General features: G+C 35.3%; 1 non-coding gene across 1 annotated transcript; it reads left to right on the top strand.

Moving 5' to 3' along the window:
- The first annotated feature begins 11410 nt into the window (after positions 1-11410).
- Positions 11411-11517, top strand: LOC141650041 (small nucleolar RNA R71). Its single transcript, XR_012546104.1, has one exon. It is a non-coding gene; the product is annotated as a small nucleolar RNA R71 (small nucleolar RNA).
- The last annotated feature ends 429 nt before the right edge of the window (positions 11518-11946 follow it).

Here is an 11946-nt window from a genome sequence, read left to right on the forward strand (position 1 = left end):
AACAGTCTGCCTATGTGATCGACTAGTCATCTCACATGACTCTATGGCACTTGAACTTGCCATCAATCGCATCACACTCTAGTCACTTCGAGACGTCACCTCATATAAGTGACTATGGGCGAATACCATGTTAATCCGGGTTCACTTTAACGGGGTTCAATATTGTTTCTACAACCCGTTTGGATGTAACAAAGTATAAAAGGAGTTTTAGATTTAAAAACTCGAACGACATATGTGATTATCACATATGAATAGTCAATACCTGATTACTACTTCATATTTTTGTAATCCATTTTCATCTTATATGTAGTTGTTCATCTCAATGCAATTGAAATGACATATGACATGACTCATCATGTTAAGCCCATGAGAAGGCTTTGGTTAGTAGGTTTTATCAACTTCTTGTACCTTACTCAACCTTACTACATACTCGTTTTCCTTTGTAATGTATACATTTGCATTACAAAACTTTTTGAGTACGTGTCTAGATCCAATCTAGACATAAGCTCTCTAGCCTTAGAATAGCTCCCACTGTTTTCACAGTGTGTGGGATCCATCCTCTTGCACATCGCATGATTGCAAGTGTACTCAATTTCCGTTGTAAATATCTCTCATTGTTCTTTATTGCCTAGAATGATTCTAGCAAATCTATTTCTTAAATAACATAGCCACAATGGTTCCTTAACCATCTTTACGTGTTTTGAATATGGTTTTTTCTGAAACCTTTCGCAATCTCAATTGTCATTCGTGTAACACCCTTACACAAATCAATTAATTGCATCAAAAACACTTAACTTTCCATCTTTAATGCTTCCTCAAGCACTTGAGAATAATCTATATGGCTACTTGGTAACTATTACTTAAATTCGATTTTGAAACAATTCATCATACTCAAAGTATATAAAGTGTTGTACATCATTACTCATTTAATTGATCCGGCAGCGGAAGCAAATGGAATCAATCAAATATGTTCAACTCGATTGAACTAATCATGAATCTTATCAACATAAGACTTCTTATTTGACGCTAATATCATGTAGATTTATCTCCATAAATCCGGATATTAAAGATGTATTATAATACTCCATAAGTGTCAAATCATTCCCAATGATCAATATGTCATCCACATATAAGACTAATTAAAATTTCCGTAACTCCCACTAAACTTCATGTATAAACATAACTTCTCAACCTATTGAGAAAAGTTTTATCACATGATCAAAATGTTGATTCCAACTCATTGATGTCCTACTTATGACCCTCTCTTAAGTTTAACATTATCTTAGGATTGCAAGAATCTACAAAACTCAAGACATGTATTGAATACATTCCTTCTAATTGAAGAAGTGGGTTTTAGATTCACTCGCTATATATATCTCATAATGAAACACAATCCCTAAGAAGATCCAAATAGACTTAAGCATTTCAACTAGTGCAAAAACCCTTTGCCACCAATCAAGCTTTGATATCTAACAATTCACTTAGAATTTATTTCGGATTTTCATGGCTCTAAGCCTTGTATTGAGTTGTGACTTAAACACTCTCATGTAAGTCATATGTTCATTACTTTCCAAAAGTAATCAACTTGAATCAAACAATTTCTTTGTAAGTTGCAAGCTCTTTACTTTCTAAAAGTAACACTAATTCATCATCTTCAACAAGTGATGACTTTAACTTCCTAGGTTTTGAAGAAACAACGTCTTACATAAAACGTCTCATGTAGCCAAGAAAGACCAGTTTCTTGCGACATAACATTCTTCGTGGCTCTAACATTCTTTGTGGCTCTTGAATAATTTCTCCCACTCTGTCTTCTAGAAATAAACTTGTATTCTAGAAAGACAGCTTCACGAGCCACAAACCCGTTGTACTCGTGATTATAGTAAGGAAAAAAAAAATAAGCATTTGTTTCTTGTGTAAACTTACAAACATGGTACCCTACCATTTCATATCTCATATGAATCGTTTTAGATTTAGTGGAAAAATTATTTAGACAATATGATAAAATCCCCAAAAGGATCAAGTAACTCAAAGTAACTTGATTAAAGTACAAACCATATCAAATAGCGTTTGATTTCTTATCCAACCATACATTATCCCATAATGCGTGCTAAGAGAGATTAACTTGTGATACTATATCACATTTCCTTTGGCTTATATCAAAGACTTCACTTTGATAGTCCCATCACGACTAAATCGTGATTCCTGGAACTCTTTGAACTTCTTCAAAGATTTCTCTATTTACCTTATTAAGTGAACACATTAGCGTCAACTTAAATCGTTGGTAAAAGAAAATGATCAACCTATTTTGGATCAATGATTTACAACCTCGATCTCCTTTTCAACCAAAAGGCACGAGACATCTTGCTTTGAATACAAAATACGCATATACCATAAGATCTAATGGTTTCAAGAGTACTCGATAACTCTTTGCGTTCATCATTCCAGAATCTAAGGTTTAATCTTGGGTTACCAATTTGAGTCTTGCATCATCTTCATGATATATCATTCTAGTTTGGTTTAGAATATAATCACCTTGATAATGGGTTAGCCATACATCAAATCATGGTGTATAGGGTCACAAATGTGAAACCTCTTTTGTATCTTAACAAGTTTATATTCTTATTTAGAGTTTATGCACTTAATAGTCACAATTAAGTACAACTCTAAACCCAAAAACTAGATTGAGTACACAATGACTCTATCTCTCAACATCATTGTTGCTAGTCGTCATATTCTAATCATCTTATGTATCAAATACAATGATGAAAACCACCACCGGTTTCTAATATTGACGAAGTAGTACTAGCAAAATTTATGTCAATCAAATAAACATTTAAAGAAGAAGGTCCCATTAGATGTCCCACAACTGACTTGTTGATTCTTCAATAATTTGGGGTAGTTTCCTTTCTAGCGTCCAACAATTAAGACAATGGAAACTTTATCGGTCGGGATTGATAGGTTTAGTATCGTTATTCTCAATAACTTTACTTTTAACATTACCTTGTATCAATTCCATTCTAATTTTACTTCTTTGAACTTCGTCCTTTTCTTAACGGTTTAAGAGAATGCTCCCACTCATTTCAATGAGTCTTTGCTTAGAGAAGCAAAATTGAATTTCATGAAGACTACTCTTCAATTCATTTGTTTAGTCTTAAAACTTTCATTGAAGTGGTTGCGGTATTTTGGTCAATTTTGATTTCAAACAAATCTAGTTACCAAAATAATGTAACGTTTTAAAGTACTGAACTCAATTAAGCATATGAGAAACAATTCATTGTAAGTAGATATATTAGTCAAGAATCAAAAACCCTTTTGATCACGAATAACTTTTATCTATACTCTTCACAAGAGATCCTTACAATGGATAATACGAGGTTTTTAGAAGAAAAATTCAAATTTTGTCTTTAGTTACGATGTTTTAATGGAGATTTGAACTAAAATCGAAATGATATCGTATATAATTTGAGGTAAAGAAATAGAACAATATGATAACGGAATAATGAAAACAAAACATTTATCGTTATAATAATACTTGTAAATATAATAACAAGTAAGCATTTACATAGTGACCTCTACCCAACTATGATAAATGATTCCAAGATCCAAATTCATATTAACTTGGGCACGGTAAGGCCGATTCATCCCTTATCAATATAACTCGGTGGATTAACTCTTTAATCGATTCTACTTTTAGAACTCTTGGTCGATAAAATTACATTAATATTTATCTTTAGCCCAAAACACATCCGGCAATGGTCGAGAATACTTTTGTTGAGTTCAACCCAAATTTCGAATAAATGTGTCCATGATCCAAATCCACATCAACTTGGGCACGGTAGGGCCGATTCATCCCTTATCAACATGAATTCGATGGATAGACATTTATCACCCACTTCCCCTACGTAACAAGGTTTGTACCCCGGTAGGGCCAAGCGCACTCCCTCATGAAATAGGTTTTCATTGTTTCTACTTTTTGGTAAGGCTAAGTCTCAATTGTTTATTTTAGCGAGAGGTCATGTCAATTTATTATTTATCACATTTTATGTGAACTAAAGCGGTGAACTAAGATAATTGTAATTGACACGGTCGATAAACTCGATTTAAAATGCATGTTTAGTTATGACGATTTAGCGATGCATGCAACATATAAATAAAATGCAAAGCATAAATAAAATCCTACTATGGCCTTTCTAAAATAGTAAATCTAATAAACTATTACAAATTCGGAAACCAACTCCTTTGGTCCCTTGAACTTCGGTCTTGGCACGCACTTCAAGGCAACACTTTCTTTGATGGATCGCCTTCTCGAATGGCACCGTCTTCAAGGTACTCCGGAATAAATAAATTACAAAAAGAATTACATAATTTCCTATTATACATTTGTAATTAAAATAAAAATAAATCTATTAAATTACAAAACGGTGATACGAGATCACAATAATTACAACCGAATCGATATTCCCAAACATTTCGGGTAATACCAATTAAAACTAATGCCATACTAAGTAAAAATTACATAATTCAAAAATTACATAAAATTAAAATATGACAATCATAAATAAAATTCAGCATTATAATATGTATGAATATGCTCGATTTTATGTTAAATCGCCTTTAAAGAGCCAATATCGTATATTAATCGGTTTTTACGGATTTGCGTGATTTAACCTTTTAAAATCACAATAATTACATAAATTCATATTTATGTACAAGTTAATTACCCTAAACATCTTAGGACTCAAAATCAGTCTCCACTAACATTTGACAATAATTAAACTTGATTTCTTAATATTGTTCAAAAACGGACTCAAAAACCACAAAATTATGCTATAAACTTCAAATTAAATCATAAAAATTTCAAATAATTTCAAAATTTGAAATTTAAACTCATGAACATTCTGGAAAAATACCATGACACTCATAATGTTCAAAACTTGGGTTAAAAATTTCGAAAATTTATCGAGAAAAACAATGTTGCGGTTTATCGGTTTTAACAATTATGACCCTAAAAAATGAGAAAAATTATATTCATCAACTTTTAACTTTTAGATCTGAAATATATGATAAAATGCAACATGTGACGTTTTTCCTTAGTCATGAAATATGTTTTAGCATTTTTACTAATTAAAGTCACTATTTACGTGATTTTTCATCAAAAATTCATAAATCATGCATAAAGACTTCATTATAGCCAAATATTTTACACACATCTTGTAAAATTTCATGTGACAACATACTAAATTTCTATGACCAGATTCAAAATATAACTCATATTAACCTATTTACCCATTTAAATACGATTTTAACTTGAAAAATCCATATTTCGAGCAAAATAACTCATTTTATCATGACAATTTACAGGACATCAGTAGATAATATATGTGAAAACATATCCAAAAACTACTGAAAAAATCGAAGTTTAGCTATTTTTCGTCCAAAAATGACATTTTTATCATAAAAATCACATTTTAATGCCAATATTATACAAAATGAACAATAAAATCCATAAATAAACCAAAATGTCCTAAAAATCACTTAGGACCAGAAACTTTTAACATGCAAATTTACTTTAAGGTTTATCTTCATAAAACCAATTTAATTAGTTTTGTATGTTAATCATATAACTCGGAAAAAACTATAAACCGATTTGCATGCAAACAACCTAAGGCTCATGATACCGCTTGTTAGAATTCATTAATCTTATTAATTTATATATTCATATATGTGACATATTAATTTAGTCATAAAATTAAAACTAGATCTTATGCATGCAAACTTGAACAAAAGTAGAGAAGAAATCGTCTTTCTTACAATGAGATTTCGGATATATGGGCACAAATGAGATCTCGTTCTCACTTGTTCTTGAGCTTCCTTATAATGGATGAACAAGGATCCAAAATAGAATTCCTCCCAAAAGTTTATACCCAATATAACCTCTTAAAAGACTAATATTATTAGAACTAGAACAATATTAATCTTACTAAAATTGACCCAAAATATTTATTTGTTCTCTTGTAATTTCGGCCAAGAGAGGAAGAAATTGGAGATTTTTATTTCTCTAATTTTTCATAAGATGTAGAGAGAATTTTATAATTTCTTACACTAGAAATTATAATGTGAAGTAGTGAATGATTAAGAGGAAAAACAATTTGCCTTTTTACCCCTCCAAAAACCGGTTGGCATACGGAGAGTAGAGCCAATGCATGAGCTTGTTATTCTACCCAAGGAGTCATAGGTATGCATGGCTATATTAGGTTCCAATCATCATATTTTCCACTTAAAAATAATTAACACAATTTGAACCTAATACTCCCTCTATTTCGGCACTCACAAAATAAAATGGGTAGTCCATTTTATTTTGTCATTTGTCAATTTGCCACATGTTACATGTTACATGACATGTCATAATGTAATTTATTTTTAACATATTAAAACTCAACATACTTATAAAATATGTCATTTATAAAATCGACTAGTAATTCGTAATTACTTGTACCAAAACGGTTTATCAAATTATAAATCACAACGTCTTGTATTTATAATAAATTATTCATTCAGTTTCAATTGTTTCGTAAACAATAATTTTATCTAAGTAATAAAACAGTTTTATTACTTAGACCGTATCTTATTTAATCGAATTACAATAAGACACGTCAATAATACTCACAAAATCGTCCGTCAATTTTAAGCAATTTAATTAACACGTATCGACATACGATCAATTAAATAATCAATTAAGAGTGTCACCCTTTAGGTATGACCTAAGGGGATCAACTGATCACCACCGTCGCACGACAGTAATGTCAAACTCTAGTCAGCCAATCATTACCGATATGTGTGGACCAGTTGACTGTAAAATATTACATCCCACATGTATTATTAAAATGAGATTTAAACATGTGATCATCATGATCAACAGTTGTGATCGCATTATTGTCGGAGGACACATATTCCAACACTTACTCGCTCAGGGCGTCCATATCAAAATGTCTCTCAGAACGGTTCCATGGCTAATGGTCCAGTTACTAACACCAATGTCAACACACCAAATGATGGCGAAGATACATCTACTGACCACTTTCTAAAACAACTGCAGAAGACAAAGGTTGTTCTTTCAGTCTGGCAACTAGTTGCGAGTTCATTTCCTTATCGCCAAGCTTTACTGCAAGCATTGGCTAAACTGAACGTGGCACACAACTCTACGCCTGATGACGTAGTCAACTTGGTCTTCCAATATTCAGTTAAACTAAGTAACCCAGTTACTTTTTTAGATGAAGATTTACCTCCCTTCGGCACCAGTCATAACCTAGCTCTATACATTACAGTCATATGCTTAAAGAAGAACGTACCAATGACTTTGGTGGATGATGGCTCTGTAGTCAACGTGATACCACTAAAGACAGCATACAAATTGGGTATGAAAGAATCATATTGGACTCCTACCAACCAAGGTGTTCGAGCATACGATGGAACACGACGTAAAGTAGCAGGACTAATCAACCTCATTATAGCCACATGGCCAATTGAGCGAAAGAGTAATTTTCAAATAGTGGATATCGAAGCATCATTCAATATACTTCTAGGAAGACCTTGGATTCACGCTTCCAAAGCGGTAACATCCACTTTGCACCAGAAGATTAAGATTCCTCTAGATGGCAAAGTAGTGACGATCACTTCGTCACCTATCAAGGCAGTAATAGAGAAAATGTCAAGCAACCAAGTAGTCACAAATCCAGTATACGAGCTTGGGGGCTTTCAGAACATAAACCTTGTAGAGAGCGAACTGGCGCCTCTATACTTCAACCCAAAACAATGTAAGAAACCCCACAGACTCAAAGAAATTCTTGGTCCTTTCAAGGACACCCAATTTGGTCAAGGAATCTTGGCAAATAAACTTGGTGGGTAAAATTGATTTCTTAGCAAGAGACACAAAATTTTTCCTATGAGCATCGGATGTGAAAATTACCTCCGGATATTCTTGTAGTTGCTCAATAACCGGAATAGAAGTAGTAGTTTCCACCATAGGAGTTTCTTGAATTTCCATTCTTGCATGTTGAACCACCAAAGCTTTTGAAGCTTGAAGAGCTTGTTGCCTCTTTGAAAGATTTGATTTTGTAGGTGCCTTGTTTCCACCTTTAGTCCTAGCCATCTTCTCCTTGTATGTATCAACACCCAAAGATTTGCTTGAATTCTTGTGTTATCCTCAAGTTTGAATAAAACCCAAATCGATTTAGGATTTTCGAATTTTGCCTTGTATCCTAGAAAATCGATTCAAACTTTGAGGATTTTGATGTTTAGATGGCTTCTTGTTGATAGAGGAGTGATTTGTTTGAGTTTTTAGGAAGTTTGGAATTAATTTGGGTGAATTTGGTTGAGAAATTGATTTTTATGGATGGAGGGATTGAGGGTTTTGAAGGTTTTGATGGTGTTTTTGTGTTTTTAATGAATGAAATAAAATGGGAAAAGGGGGTTTTAATCCCGTGTTTTTGAGTTGCAACAGGGGGAGACGAGCATCTGCAACACGGGACGCTCGGATTTTTGGTCAGTCAGATTTATAAAATGTAACCCGTGCCGAGATGAGCGTCTTCAGCAGGAGACGAGCGTATTGCTGTAAGGAGACGAGCGGATTCTTTTGAGGACGCTCGGATTCCAGGTCAGGGAGAAATACCAGATCTTGATACAACCAGGACGAGCGGATCTTCACCGAGACAAGCGTCTCTGGGTTGAGACGAGCGGATTCTTGAGGAGACGCTCGGATTCATACCCAGTGCAAAAATTTCCTTTCCAGCTCTACCAGGACGAGCGTCTTTCAGTCGGGACGCTCGGATTTTCATCCAAGACGAGCGGCTTCTTCTTGAGACGCTCGGATTGCTCCTGTACCTCACGGGTTCAGTTCCACCCGTGGGTATTTTCATAACCCAAGTCATTTTCTCTTCATTCATTTGATCTTCATTGTGGGGGCACTACGAAGGCTTGGATAGCCTAGGCAATTGGTATCCCCACACTATATTAAAACGCTACACATCAAGAAACACATAAGTCCCTCCCTCACTTTCTCTCAAAATGATAATCTTGATCAAAGCATAAAAATATAAATCCAAAATTGACAAAAATGCAATACAATAAGTAAAGTGCAAGTTAATGGGTTAGAATATTTACAAATGGTGGTTTTGGGAGGACTCCACCAAACTCTCATTCATGTATGAGATGTCAAGGGGGCATAGCCAAGGTGTTGTTGATGTTGCTCAACACCTTGAAGACGTAATTGAAGGCTTGTTCATTGTTGTGATAAATATCTTCAATAGACCTTTGCATATGTTGTTCTTCATTGTGGTGAAAATGATCACCAAAGCCTTGGTCTTGGGTCATAGCATTACCAATATAAGGGTTGACTAACCCTTCAAACTCATCATCCCATAGACCGCATACTTCATCTACTTGTTCCCCAACAATTTCATTAGTTGATGAGAACAAATCTTCTTCCTTCTTGTCATGGCCAATGAGGCCTTCTTCGTTCCTTGTCATGAGTGGTGGTGAGCTATTCAAGCTCTCATCTTTGTTGAAACTTTCTTGCTCTTTTGATGGAGCATCTTGGGATTTGTCCGCTTTCTTCTTCCATATGGGTGGTGATTCTTTACCCATAGCTTGTTCTTTGCATTGAGATGCCAACTTCTTCCTATCACTTTCTCGGCTATAATGATGAACCATGAAACATGGCTCATGTAAGCGGGGAGCTCTCATTGTCTTGTCAAGGTTAAAAGTGATTGTTTCATCTCCCACTTCAAGTGTGAGCTCTCCATGTTTCACATCAATCACCGCTCCCGCGGTATGTAAGAAAGGTCTTCCTAAAATGATAGGAATGTTGGAGTCTTCCTCCATGCCAACAATAACAAAGTCCACCGGGATGAAGAACTTGCCAATTCTTACCGGCACATCCTCCCATACCCCTAAAGGTGTCTTCGTTGATCGATCCACCATTTGAAGTGTGATATTAGTGCACTTGAGTTCTCCCATTCCTAGCCTCTTGCACACCGAGTATGGCATGACACTTACACTTGCTCCAAGGTCACATAGAGCTTTGTTGATTGTAGTGTCACCAATGGTGCATGGAATAGAGAAACTTCCCGGATCTTTGAGTTTTGGAGGTGAACTTCCTTATAGGATGGCACTACTCACCTTAGTGAACGCAATAGTCTCTAGCTTCCGGATGTATTTCTTCTTTGTAAGAATATCTTTCATGTATTTTGCATAGGCCGGAACATGATTGATCAATTCCGTGAATGGAATTGAGACTTCCAAGTTCTTCACAATCTCCATGAACTTTCCAAGTTGTTCATCAAACTTAGGCTTAGCTTGACGACTTGGGAATGGAAGTTTAATCACAATAGGCTCTTTCTCTTTAGCCTTCTCTTCGTTCTTCTTTGAAACTTCTTTAATGGTGGGTTCTTCTTCCTTAGAGTACTCCACAACTCTTTCCTTGTCACTGGCATTCACAACATCTTAATTAATGGGCCTCTTCGACCCTTCATACCTTGTACCACTCCTCAAATGGATGGCACTCACCGACTCATGTCTTGGGGGATTACCTTGAGGTGGTAATTGCCCCTTTTGTCTTTGAGAACTAGAAGATGCTAATTGAGACATTTGGGTTTCCAACATCTTTGTGTGAGCTAGTATGTTGTTGATGTTGATGTCTTTTGCTTGGCTATCCTTTTGCATTTGAGTGAAAAATTCTTGTTGGTTCTTTTGCATTTGGAGGACCGCTTTTTGAACATCAAAGCCTTGGTCATTGGATTGATTGTATGGAGGTTGGTTTTCATAACCTTGGTTTTGATTGTAATAGGGTCTTTGAGCTTGGTTTCTCATTGGAGGTGGGATGTATGCTTGAGGGTTTTGAACATTTTGACTTTTGTATGAAAGATTGAGGTGGAATTTGGTATTCTCATTGTAACAGTTTGAATAAGGGGTGCCACTTTTGTATGCTTGGAAAGGATTCACTTGTTCACTTGTTCCCCTACATTCATTTTGGTCGTGTCCCAAAATTCCACAATTCTCACATACTCCACTTGGAATTGATGATGATGCCACCATAACATTAACATGTTGTTTGGGTGATTTGGAGGTCTCTTCAAGTTTAGCCATGGCCTTCTCAAACTTCAAATTGATGGTGTCAATATGAGCACTAATTTGAGCACCCAATTGAGTAATGTAATCCACTTCATGCTTTCCTCCTCTAGTAGCCTTCCGAGGTCTACTATATTGTGAGTTACGGACCGCCATTTCTTCAATTTTGTTCCATGTTTGATTGTCATCAACTTCGATGAACATACCATTTGATCCCATATTGAGAATGTTTCGGGAGTCATCATATAGACCATTCCAAAATTGTTGTACAAGGAACCACTCGCTAAGTCCATGGTGTGGACAAGATCGGCAAGTGTCCTTGAATCTCTCCCATGCTTCATACAAAGATTCCTCATCCCTTTGTTTAAACCCGGTGATTTGGGCTCTCAACATGTTAGTCTTTTCCGGAGGGTAGAATTTCTTGTAGAAAGCAAGTGCCAATTTCTTCCAAGAATCAATACCAAGAGTAGCCTTATCTAGTCTCTTCAACCATTGTTTCGCGGAACCAATCAAAGAAAAAGGAAATAAGACCCATCGGATTTGGTTTTGAGTAACTCCGGTTTGAGAAATCGCATCACAATAGTCACAAAAAGTCTCCATGTGATAATGAGAGTCTTCACTAGGCATCCCCCCAAATTGACTTCTCTCAACTAATTGTATAAATGCGGATTTGGCAATGAAATTACCGGTTAAATGTTGTGGTGTAGGAGTACCATTTGGTAGGTTCTCCTCGGTTGTACGGAATGTGATGAAAATTTAGGCATTGTCGGTTGATTTTGCGGTGGGTTTTGTATTGGGTTATCCTCTCCTTCTATTGCGAAA

The sequence above is a fragment of the Silene latifolia genome, chromosome 3 (assembly GCF_048544455.1).
Source record: "Silene latifolia isolate original U9 population chromosome 3, ASM4854445v1, whole genome shotgun sequence".
Classification (NCBI taxonomy): domain Eukaryota; kingdom Viridiplantae; phylum Streptophyta; class Magnoliopsida; order Caryophyllales; family Caryophyllaceae; genus Silene; species Silene latifolia.